Source organism: Corvus kubaryi, unplaced genomic scaffold (genome assembly GCF_017639235.1).
Source record: "Corvus kubaryi isolate FWS band 111438036 unplaced genomic scaffold, C.kubaryi_AGA036_p1.0 37391, whole genome shotgun sequence".
Lineage (NCBI taxonomy): Eukaryota > Metazoa > Chordata > Aves > Passeriformes > Corvidae > Corvus > Corvus kubaryi.
In genome coordinates, this window is record NW_024581130.1 from 494672 (window position 1) to 507928 (window position 13257).

The following is a 13257-nucleotide window of genomic DNA, read 5'->3' on the forward strand; positions in this document are numbered from 1 at the left end:
TTAGGCAGGAATTAGCACTATACAGAGAGTTCTGTCTTTTAGCCGCAGACTTCTGAGATTTACAGCTGAAGAACTAGGATGTTGTTTTAGTGAGACCCTATCCTGTAAAAGGCACATATTTTATACCTGTTCTCCCTCCTCCCCTTGTATTTTGGAACCCTACTGGTGTGGCTGCCAGCTGTGACCAGACTGTCAATTATTTGACTCCCTCACTGAATGGTTGGATCACATCCAAGGCTTCTTATTTACAAGGCTAAAACAAAATCCAGGTCCCTTTTGTTTGTATACAGGTGCTCAATTAGGAGAGATCCTATAGGGAAACAATTTTTTATTTGAACCATAAAAGACATTGATTCTCTTTAATCTGAAACGTCAGCAAAAAATGAGGGGCTGCTTCATGTCAGGAGGAAAAGGAGTAGTGGAGTCACGATTTCACTGATTCAGTTCAGTTTCCTCAAAAATTACTTATTAAGCCCAGAAAAACACAAGAGAAGGCAATGTTTAATCTCACTTTCAAGTCTTTTTCAGTCAGAACTGAGTTCCAGAAGCTTTGTTCCTGTTGCAGTTTTGCTTTCTGATAGCTTTGCTTTCTGACACCTCCGAACCCTTGCGAAAGAAACCTCTCCAAGGCCCTTCTGACTCTGCTCTGAGCAGGAACTCGCCCCTGCTTGGGAGTGAGAGCCCAGGACTTACTGTTACATCCCCCTCAGGTAAAAGAGGGGAGTTGTGCTGCCTCCCCCAGCCATGGGAACCAATGAAACAGTGACTTTGAATCCGTAGGCTCCTCTATGAGGTGTTTTAAGGAGCTTTACTGAGGAAGCAAATGGGCCTAAAGAAGAAATTCAGAGCCCTTCTTTGGGCATGGTCATTACAATCACAAACTACTGGTCCAAGAATTGGTAATGGAAGAGTTTTCCACAGTTTTGTCAAAGCCAAAGCATTCAGTAAAATTTTCCTTTAAGAAATGCTAAAATTTTGTTTAGGATGCAATTTTCATTGAGATGTATTTTTTATCTTTCCTTTTTTATTCTTTTTTTCAGTGTGACATGAGATCAGGGAGAAAAAGTCTAAAATAATGTTATTTTTTGAAATTCTGTTTTTTCTTGTATCATGTCATTGCAATATAACATGTATTTTGACTTTGTGTCATACTTTAATGTACAGTGGGGCAGCAGAAGTTTGAAAGTTGTTCTGTTGTCTCACTGGTGTGCTGTGGTATTAGAACTGTTACTGCTACTAGCAAGAACTAGTTAAGCATTTGATATATGTTTATGCTTGAAGTTCCTCTTGTCACATTAAAACTTTGACAGCCATACTTTGAAATAGGCATTGCCTACCAGAAAAAAAATTCTTAGATATTTCTCTGAATATTTTTTCATAGAAAGATAACTCAAGGTCAACAAGAAGATATCAACAACAGAGGAAAACATAGTTTGCCATAGAATAAAAGCTGAAGAACAACCAGTACAATCGTATGGGTGCTATCATATGTTATCATAGAGGTGTATAGCAATTTAAAAACATAAACAATAAAGAAATTATCATTAGAATTCAGAAATGTAAAAAATGGCAAATGACTGTGAGTATTTTCAGTCTTTACCAGCTTATCCTCGAGCAGCCTGGCACAGTTCTCATGTGATGGGCAACCACCTCACCAATCCCAATTGCTATTTGGGACTACTAAGTGTTAAAGAGACCACCAGCAGCAGCTTTCAGGGCTCTACAGAAGGTACACAAATTTTTAAATCCCTGATTAGGCTGTTGATATCAACAGGAATATTTTCTCGTACATTTTCCTTTCTTGGAGCTGAAGATATGAAAACTCAATGGGTAGGACACATCCATTGCTGGGAGGTGTGGTGCCCTTCCAGGCTTGATGGACTTTGCCAAAGTCTCCAAGTAAAATAATTTGTCAACCAGTTTCTGAATGTGAGGAGAACTTTCTACTGCCTTCCACTATCTGTGTAGTATTTAGCAGTGCTCAACTACATCAGATTCTCAGCTTAAGGGTCTTGGCAACAGGCTCCCACCTCATAAAAATCTCCCTTGAATTCTCACAGATGTTTTAATGGTACTTACACTTTTTCTCCAGAAACACAGCCTCTGAAGCAAAATTTTACAGAAAAGATTTATGATATCTCCAAGACCACAGATAAAGGTGCTAAAGGTGTTACATTGGTACCATAAGGAATGACTAAATCAAAGGAGATACCTCCGGTACAAAAAGGGTTTCTCAGGCATTTGCAATGCAGCTATTTCAAGCAGCTTTGGTCTGAAACTGAGCATAAAAATTAATGGCTCAGCCAAGCATTGTAAATTCAATTGTACAACAGTGGTACTTAAGCTGGCACAAGTGCTAGTTCTTTGCACATAGATGAATTAGCTTCTCTTTTTCAGTTAAAATCAACACAAATGGGCCTTTGTCTATGGAATAGGTGACCTCTTTTTTGTAGAGCTTGGAAAGTGTTTGCTAACAATATTGGGAAAAGGGGAAGCAAGTATTGGTGTCTATCTGAGACACCTTGGTATGACCTCAGAAGTGGTGGTCACAGTTTCGGCTTCATCACTAGGGGTATAGTCAATGCAGAGGGATAATGGGAATGACATTGCAACTCCGGTGCCCAGGGGATGATCCTCTTGATGCCACACCTTTGTGCTTCCCTTACAGGCCTGAGGTGAGGGAGTAGTAAGATCAAAGCTTGAGTTTGACCCTTGGATACATATAAATATCCAGACATATGCATCTTCATCCTTCCTAGGGGAACATTCCTGCTGGCTTAGCACAGCAGGGGACAGCAGAGTAAGGTTTAGGATGAGTCCTCCTGATAACCTTGCATACACACATTGATGACCAGTAACAGCCATTGAAGAGACACACTTGGTTTATTTTTACGGATGAATACGTAATTGATATTCCAGTACCTGGTATCTCCCTCCTGGAACATGCAGGGCCAGGTTTGATGCACTCAGCAAAGGCAGAGCACAGCAGATCTGAAACACTTGGGGCAGATAACCAGAACTCCTTGGGGGTGCAGCTCACCACCTCTTACCTTTCCAAGCTCCCTGAAGTTCTTCCAGCACTGTGTTTGTTGGAGGATGGACATGGCATCTATGTGTAGCTGTCACAACTCCTGGAAAGAAGATTTTCTTGCACATGCTCTTTGCAAGGCTACCTCTGATGGCTCTGAAATTTTCAGGAACCTTTCCACTGCCTTCAGAGGCCAGAACTTTGCTCTCTGTAAAGTCACTGCATGAAATTCAGTTAGGTGTAAGGCTCATACAAGATAGAATAAAAAATGCTGCGCAGGGGAGGCTTTTATTCACAGAGTAAGGGCTGGCATCTGCTGAATATAGATTTGGAGTTTTTAATATTCCAGAAAACTTTCCAGCAATTTAACATCCTTGTTGTTCCAAAGCTATGGTTGCAAACCATATAGAAACACATCAATGTTGTTCTTTTTTTTTTTTCCAGATAGTTAAACTCACAAATTTTTCTTGCTTGATGTTAAGAGTTCTTTGGGTTCTTTTGCATGTTCATTAACATATGTCCACAGAATCAGTGTGACTGATTGGTCTAGAATATAACATTAATCCTTTATTGTGATTCAGGAAATAAATGTGATTACAGCCTTTTTTTTTTTTTTTGTATTCACCTATTTCCTCATCAACCAAAACCCATTCTGCCAGACAGCTTGTTTATCTCATTACTGAATGAGCTAATGTAAGATATAATTGAAAAGTCATTTTGGTTATATCCTACTAACCAAATCTTAACACAAGGCAATACACTCTACAAACAAAGAGGTTTTTTTTGTTGTTGTTGAATATGATCCTATACTCTACAGATCATAATGTTTCTGAAATTCAATGTAGTTAAGATGACGAAAAAGCTGGAGTTTATGAAACATTAACAATAATTACTACTTTCTTTCTTTGTAGGTGCAACAATAAAATTCAGCCAAAATTACTTTTATTTTAGTGTTCCAAGTAATCTATTCAGAAGCAAAGCTCAGTCTGTACCAATGTAAAGTCTCCATTGCTTGTGAGGGTAATTAGATTCATGCATAAGGACTACCCATAGAGGACAGTTCTCCAGATACTCCATGGCAACAAGGAAGTGCACAGGCTGATCCTGCTCATGCTGAAGATTTCAGGAGTCATGCTGCCTCACCAAAGGCAGTGTTGTTTGCATAAGCCAAATTAAACAGAAAGCAATTTACTGCAAAGCATCACTTAAAAAAGGATATGGGCAGGTGATATTTTTTTCTACTCCATGCTGGGTTTCCACTTGATTCCAAGTGTTGCAGGCCAAATACAATGGCTGTATAGAGGGGATGGAGGCTCCTGCTTGTTTTCTTTCTGTCCAGTATGTGTTATGAATTATCAGAGAACTCCACATGGAAGCTTATTGTTCACTCTAGAAATAGTTGACCTCTCCTCCATAGCCGAGTTTTAGAGATCTTGTAAGGCAGTATGTATGGGTTTTCTTCATTTTCTCACTCCATGTCATCAAAGGGACTAGCAAATGATCCATTTTTCTTTCTTGGCACTGGCAACAAGAAAAAATCTGGCAAATATTGGACATCTGGAAGTGGCAGGTGCTTAAATACAATTGATTTCAACAGTACAATGATAATTTAGAGCAGCTGAAAAGCAAGGAGAAAATAAAAAGTCTGGAGCTATAATGCACTCACACGGGCAAAACTATTCAAATATTTCTGTTGATTCCCTACTGGACTGCCTGACTAAATAAGGATTTATTAGTCACTAAAACCCTGAAAAAATTATCAGAGAAAAAAACCCTGATACTTTCAGGCAGTTGCCAACAGTAAACACCAGAATAATCCATTCCTAGCTCAATCCCTAAGCCATTTGTTGTACCAGACAGGGATAAAGAAGGACTAAGCAACATGAGGATCTCCAGGCTGAGTCAGGGATTACTGGATGTTGGATGCTGCTGTGGGATTCTCTGCTACCCTTAGAGGGGGTGTCACAGGTGTTACCTTTATGCAGGTCAAGTCAGCTGTCATGCATAAAATAACCTCTTCCACCCAGCAAACTGCTTCATTTCACAAACTTCTTTCAGACACTGTCTTACATTTTCCCTTCTCTCAATTTCATATCATATGTCTGATGGATTTTTTGTTGTTCCTTCATCAAAAACTTGTGGATAGGTATGGATACAGCTCTATTACTATAGGTACTATTGCTATAGATATTCTCTCCTTTATCTACCATGCTAAACCTGACACATTTCTCCCTGGATTTGATTGCTTTATCCTTTTCCCTCTGATTTGATGCGCATCTTCAAAGCTTTATATGCCTCTCCAAGTGAGAACTGGAGCTTTATGTTGTTAGATGGTCTATTAACCAGCCTGGTTTGTGACATGAAGAATTTTCATGTGTCTCTTGAGTACCTGAATCAGTATTTCCCCCACATTTTCACCTTGTAAATGTAGGCCAACCATTTTGGTCCTTGAAAACTTAAATCCTATCCTCAGATCACTTCGCCACTTTACCTGGAAAGATCTTTTCAGGTTTCTCACTTTCACAGCATAATTGTCTCATCCCAATGCCTTACAACTTATCTAAGAATTTCCAGGCACTTCCCTTAAGTAGTTTTCTATATTTTGCAGTCCTGACTGAGTACAGTCATTGTGTTGACATGGCATTCCAAGCTCCATGCAGGGAGCTGTACTTTGCAGTTGGTGAGTGCTTTTTTTTTGGTTGTGGTGCTTCACGCAGGACAGCAGTTCACATGACAGTACCATGTACAAACCAAACTGGAATTATCCAAATGACATCCCGGCTCCTACACCACAAAACTTCCTTGGAAATTTACCCTTGATCAATAAAATGTTATGGGGCACAGAATCAAACTGCTGCTCTCCCTTCATCTGCTAAATATAGATCAGCATTTAGGACTGTTATTGACATAGGTAATTTCTACCAGGAAGAGACTTTGAGGGTTTCTTTAGCAAGTCAGCCCTCACAAACATAGCAGAATTTGATCCTTTGTAATTGTATTAGCAAAAAGCAATCTGGTTTGTCAGGCAAGATCTGTTCTTTATAAACTCATGTCGTTTATCGCTCTTGGCATTACTGCCCTGGATTCAGTTATTTTTCTCTCAATATTTGTTCCATTATTTTAACGAGCAACACAATTATAGTTCTAGGCTTTGATCCTGAAATGAGCTCTGCAGGAGCTTTACAAGTGTTAAAATTCAGTTAATTTCATGCCCTTTTTCATTTAGGGCCCTGTCCAACTAACACAAAAGTCACTGAATATTTTACTCCTTGACTTAAATTAAGTGTAGGTGAGACATAAAGGAACCTCTTTCATTGATACCTAAGCCAGCTGCACTCTTTCCTTTGACTTTAAAGTGTTTTACCCTGAGACCTCTTAGGGGCTCAGCCTTCATATATTTCCATCAGTCTTCTTCCCCCTGAACTCTTTCAGCCAGTATTTCCTTTCCTAGTCTCCCTGGTTTTGTCTCTCTGGATCTTCCTGAAAGGCCACCTCTCGTTTCCCCCTTACAATGTAGCTTTTCTTCTGTGTCATCCCTGGCTGTGTGATCCCTCATTTGTAGAGCTGCTTTCTCCATGCACTCCTCTTCCCAGGAGTCCTGAGCAGCAGGAGCAATGGTTTGATGAAGGACCAAAGTTTAGGTGGGTTGCTGTTATTGAGATCTCTTTGCCTTAGGAAATTGGGTTGAAATTCCCTGCCGAACACTTCAAACAGCCTCCCACACACTTTTCTACTCTTTTCAACCCAGCAGAAACCAGCAAGTGAGAGACACGTGAAATGGGGGAAAGAAAACAGGGGGAAAAGTTTTTAGGCATTATAAAGGTCCACATTTGACTTAAGGAAGGAGTAAAGGGTCAGCTTGGTTCTTGTTTTGTCTCATATGATTTATATATCACTGTTGACAACAGAGGCCAACTCCACATTATGGATTAGCAGCTTGGCAGTGAAGGACAGAGTCATTTATTTACTTTTCATTACAGAGTTCATGGGGTTTGGACTCTCATATAGGACATGCTGGGAGATTTCTCTGTATTTTCCTAACATTTGCTCCTAAGCAGACCTTGGAAGAGAGGGCAGGCTTTGATTTGTGGACATTTGATATTCCATTGTGTATTAGGTATTGTATTACTTGGAACTTGGACCATCTGACTTAAAGAAGAGAGACAAAATAATAAAAAAAGGTAGAAACTATTTTATGATATGAAAATTGGAATTAAACAATAAAAGCACAGGTTTGTTTGTTTTCTTTTCTGGATGTAAGGACTTTTTGAAAAAAACCAGCCAGCCCAAACCAACCAGCCCAAACCACTCAACTATAACCTTGCACATCAAGTCTTTAACTCAGGCAATTGCTTATGTCTGAATCACACGAAACTATAAAACAGTTCATAAAGGTGGATCCTCACCAAGAGCTGCTTTAGCTAGGTTCACAAGAAAGTAGAGTTTTAAAAATTGAAACTTGCTTTTTCATGTGATATTTTGACCTTTCAGTTTCTCGGAACTGCTTGATCATAATTTTCCTCTTTTACCCAGCAAATGCCACAGGAATTTAACAGTTTGCTGGCTAATCTGAGAGCAGTTGCATGCTCCATATTCACTTAGACAATGTCAGAGGTGGCAGCAGCATTCCAGACTGATGTCAAGACAACAAATTCATAATCAAAGTGCTATGTCTTATACATTTACACAAAGAGAAAGAACCTCTCTAGTTTTTACTTTCATATTCCCAAGATTGATTTTATACATTTCCTTCCACTTCAGCAGGGATTTGAGTTTGTGTTTGGGGAAAGCTGGATTTTTTTTTTTTTTTAAATTTTAGAAAATATGTTTGTTTATGAACATTTGAAAATGACATCTTTGGATTTCTAGGAGATATCTTAGCAGGGGAAAGGACTATAAATCTTCACACACACATTTCTACAATCCAAGAAGAAACTGTAAGACCACCAAAGCCTGGCAAAAGAAAGTGAAATAAAAATCACTGTTCTCTTTTCCCTGCAATTTCCATTATTCAGAATATTAAATAAAAAATCTAACAGATGGAAATATTTAGATTGGAGCTCAGAGAGAAGATACAGTATTATCAAAATGGATTCTACTCTACTTTGTAGTCTCCAATGCCTCCATTAAAAAAGCACGAGGCACAGTTATTCTAATGGAAAACATTTTATTTGCATTTATATGGGAGAGTGGAAACCGAAGTTTAAAACCACAAATTACTTTATATGCAACATTCTAGCATTGGGGTTTAAAGTGTTCAGATGTGAAGAAATAGCAGATATTTTGAACTGAACTTATTTTCCAGAGGAAAGGAGAGGCTGAAATACAAACAGATTTGCTCTACTCTCTAAAATACCTCAAAATCAAAAATCAATATCGAGAAGTGTATGGTTGGGTGATCTGGGACAAATAACCAAATAGATAAAAAAAAATAGCAAGTACTTTTTTGCTTAAATTAGAGGTTCCTAGATTTCTCATCCAGACTCACTTCAAAATATAATTTAATTACTGATGATTTATGTGAAGTTAGGAAAAAAAAGGTCATTCATTTTGGAAATTAATCTTATTAAATCTGAATCATAGTCTTACCTTTAGTCAACATCTTAATAGGAGATTAACTGACATAATTAGTACCTACAGTAAGCTGATTTTATTCTAGAGAAGAATCTTGCTTAAAGGTCATGTTTAAGTAAACACAAGAGATGGAGAGGATCTCTCCACACAAGGCGCCACATGGAGAAGACAAGGAGCAAAAGGTAAAAGTTATGCTGGAGAGGTTTCATCTTGAAATAGGAAAGAAATTTTTTTACAGTAAGAACCATCACTCAGTGGAACAACCTCCCCAGGGATGTGTCAGAGTCCCTATCCCTGGTGGTGTTCAAGATGTGACTGGACAGGGTGCTAGACATTCTCCTGCAGGCTCCCTTTCCCATGAGAGGTTGTATCAGAGGAACTTTCAAGGTGCCTTCTACCCTGGGCAGCTCCATGATTGTATGGAATCAGAGAAGTTGTGGATGCCCCATCCCTGGAAGTGTTTGAGGGCAGGTTGGGTAGGCCTCTGAGCAACCTGATCTAGTGAAAAGTGTCCTTGCCCATGGCAGGGGGTTGGAACAAGATGATCTTTAATGTCCTTTACAACCCAAACCACTCAATGATTCCATGATATTATGATTCTGTGACTCGATGATCTGTGCTGCTGCAGTGTGGATATTTGAGTGAGGCAAACACTATTATTTCTTTTCAAGGTGATGAATGAAAAGGTACACAGCATTTTGAAATGAAAAACATTGAGGGGCATTAGAGAGAGGACTGAGTTCTATTTTTTTCAGTTCTTTACCATTTAAAAAATGTACCACTGCTTTTCAAGTAGCCTCATTTGAAAACATTTGAAAGGAGAAATTCTAGTAGGCTATGTTTCCCAAGGTCCTGCCCTCAGTCATGTGTAGCATTAGAAAACATCAGTCATGCTGAAGGCTTCATCTCCCAGAAAAGTACTTCTGGTACTTGCCATTCCTAGGCTGTCACAGACATTTCCTCTCTAGCAGAATTCATCTGCAGCAGGCCCAGTTTCTTAGAGCTTTATTAGTAAAAGATTATACCTCCACTGTATCCTATTTGGTTTCATATAAATAATTTAGGCACAAAGGAGTTCCCTGGTCCTTTTTACAGACTTGAAAAAACTAATACAGTGCAATGCCAAAGAGGATTGTGGCAAATCAATCTGTTCTTACATTCTCTTACTAAAAACACATGAGGAGTTACAGAAAAAGAGTGAAAAACATTGCCAGGACAATCAAATATGAGGTACTAAGTGAAAAGAAACATAGAAGATGACAAAGATACATCAGAGAGTAAGAAAACAAGAGGAAGCAGTTGTATTGATACTAATGCTGGTCTGAAGGTTTCTGTGTTTTATGAAACATTTCAAAATATTATCTTTTTCATACTACACTTTGAAATAAAATTAGATCCATTTCATGGAAAGAATGCCCCAAAACACAGAAATAATTCAGCTGCATGGCTGACCAGGCCTCTCACCTGAGGCTGGAAAGCTTCTTCATATGGATAACACAGAGCAGGGCTTTGAGTGGATCTGTGACCTCTTCCAGGGGTGGTTTGATCAGTCAGACTTTCTACTGTAGATGCCACTTCTTGACTATGAACTTGAAAAGTTTCCTGATGAATGAAACCCATCAAACACTTTTTGAAAAAAGGTCCAGAACCAAATCCCATTGCTGTAATTTTAACAGCTGTAAATGAGCGACTCTGATTTGTACCAGCCAAGGAATAGAGTCAGAGAAGGAACCTCATAGATTACAGGTGACAGCTGGCTATTTCCTCTCTTTGTTCATCTTCTTTCAATCACTTTAGAGATCATCTAAATTAAACCTTCAAGCAAGTCAATTTTCCATTTCTTAACTCTTCTTCTCTCTCTCATTGCTCCTCAGACTGAAGAAGCATTCTGCAAAACTGCTGGGTTGGTCTACACCCAATGCTTTTAAAACAGGTTTCTGAAGGTCTGTCTCCAACATACTCCATCCCATCCCCATAAACAAATACTACATGTACCACTGGTCTCAGCTCACACTCCTCCAAAGTAAGTGCAATACTCACCCTGGCACAATCACATCTGATGAGGTTACAAATTCAATACACCATGAAGGACATGGCTGACGATTTTAATTAGGTGGGAATTTGCAAAGGCAGGCAGTAGAAGTTAGTATATCCTACAGCAGGAATAAAACTAGAGCTAGTTCCAGTCATTCATATGGTGAATCATGCTGTCACACTTGTGATTAACTCCTTTTCACTGCTGAGGATTAAAAACTTAACAGGAACGAAAGTGAGCCTTCGTGTCACTCAAAACAAGTGTTTCACAATCTTTTTTGACTCAAGTAGTTGTAATTTTCATTTATTCTCTGGTTCTAATTAGAGAGGAAGAGCAACAAAAAATCCAAATTAAATATAGTTTTTTTAACTTGGTATGCTCTTTAAAATTTTCACATGAACCCTGCTTACTTTGTTATGGGAAATATTGCCTGATTGTGTGAAAAAAGCAAGAAAATATAAGGTCAATCCTCTATTGCTAACACAAGCATTCTAACAAGCAGTCTAGTAATTTGCTGCATTTTGAAAAAATGTGGTTTGAAAAAAAAGAATATACCTGTGTCAGAAAAACAACTCCTCTCAATGAACTTTTAGTCCTGCCTTTTTGTTGCTGAGCTGTTGCTGAACCTTCACATAAACACTTACCAACCACTTTCACTGTGTTTCATGTCATACTTTGTGCACCTCACTCTACAAATCAACATTACATTTATATCACTTTTATTTTATGGTGTAACAAAGCATGACTCTACTAATGTGATGGAAATATCTTAAAGAAACGTAGCCTGTCTTCACTAATTTTGTGTAAGACTAATGCTAGAATACTGCTAATCTGTAATTAAAAATATTAAAAACCAGTACACAAATACAAGTCAACTGCTTTTATAAATTCATTAGAAAGTGCCGACCGTCCTACAAAGCAAAACCTTTTGAACACTTTGTTCCAACATCCACAGTTTAAGTGACCTTTTTCCTTTTATAAAAACAAATACAACTTTCAATTTGGCTTTTCAAAAGCATAATTGATTCCTGTCCATAGGTTTCCAGGGCTGTAAGTGCCAAAAGGCTTAGTAAAACATATGAATTCATCAAGAGACTAAAAATTCAATATTATTTTTCCATTTTTTAATATAAAATATTGAGTTTATAGAATTATTTTTAATAAGAACACAAAGGATCAACATATTGAACATGTGTAAGGCAGCTTAAAAAGAGGGGTTTGCTCACTGATCCACTACAAAGTAGATCAGTCAGCATTTGCCTGCCAAGTAATGCCACTATAATAATGGATTGCTTGAGAAGCTGGTGTACAACATTTCTGATAGTGTCACTGTTCTGTAGGGTTACAAATGTTCAAAAACACATTTAAAAGTTTCTAAAGGGCAATATTTTTATTCATAGGAAATGTAATGTGCCAAGAGCACCTTGTCTGTCACTTCTTCATCCAGCTGTATGACAACCCCTTTTCTCTCTTCTCCTCTTACCTGTAGATTTTTTCCTCTGTCTCTCCTAGCTGTCTGCCTCTGGGTTCATTTCTCCATAAGGGAATTATAATTCAAATAAAATATATATGAATTCTCTTCTGGAAAAAAAAAAAATTAGTTATCAAGATTTTTATAAAGCCTCATAAAGCCTCAGGTGCTATAGAAAAGCCAGAATGCAAGGCCAGTCAATGCCTCAGGCTTATGGCAAAGGTCAGCGTAATTCATAGTCTGGGGGAGCATATGAAAATATAGATGTGTGTTATTGAAGCTGAAGAGCAGAGGAATTCCTAGGATGCTGAGGACTGCAGTTCCTCCATGCTGAAGGAAGACTTAGAAGTTACTTTTGTGGCCTGAGACCTTGGATGACCCTCTCACAGTGAGACGTGCCATTTTTAACAAATACAGCAGGTCAGAGGCTTGTACCAGGATGAGTTTATGGTGCAACAAGAAATTGCAGTGACCTTTGTAGTTGAAGAGCATCTTCATCTTTTTAGGAAAAAGTGGCGACAAAATGTCTGGCAAGCCCATTCTTACAGTTCCCAGGAAAAGAAGTGGCTCAATGATTTAGCTCTGGACATTTAACCCTCTCTTTTACCAGCACATTTGAAATAAGGTTCAAGGCTATACTTCCTTGTGAGCCAGATAAAAAGGCTGCAACATTTTTATTTGTGTTGCTACAGCCCCAGGTAGTGGTTAAATTGAGAACTTAATAATTTTTTCATATAAAAACCATAGCTATAAAAGAAAAATCAGTGGAATCATAGAATTGTTAGGGTTGGCAAAGACCTCTAAGATCACCAAGTCCAACCATCAGCCCACCACCACCACTGTGCTCACCACCAAACCGTGTCCCTCAGTGCCTCATCTACACATCTTTTAAATCCCTCTTGGGATGGTGACTCAACCACTTCCCTGGGCAGCCTGTTCCAGTGCTTGACACATCTTTCTGGGAAGAAATTTTTACTATACAATCTAAACCTCCCTTGCTGCAATTTGATGACTTTTCCTCTTGTCCTGTCACTTGTTACCTGGGAGAAGGGACCAACTTCCACCTGGCTCCACCTTCCTTTCAGGGAATTGTAGAGAGTGAGAAGGTCCCCCATGAGCCTCCCTTTCTCCTGACTGAGCTTCCTCAGC

At 38.7% G+C, this 13257-nt stretch overlaps 1 long non-coding RNA gene across 1 annotated transcript; it reads right to left on the bottom strand.

The window, feature by feature from the left end:
* Window positions 1–2864: 2864 nt before the first annotated feature.
* On the bottom strand, window positions 2865–12828 carry LOC121669348. Its single transcript, XR_006017732.1, has 3 exons — window positions 12121–12828; window positions 10067–10204; window positions 2865–4549 (listed from the first exon to the last, which is right to left on the bottom strand). It is a non-coding gene; the product is annotated as an uncharacterized LOC121669348 (long non-coding RNA).
* Window positions 12829–13257: the final 429 nt, after the last annotated feature.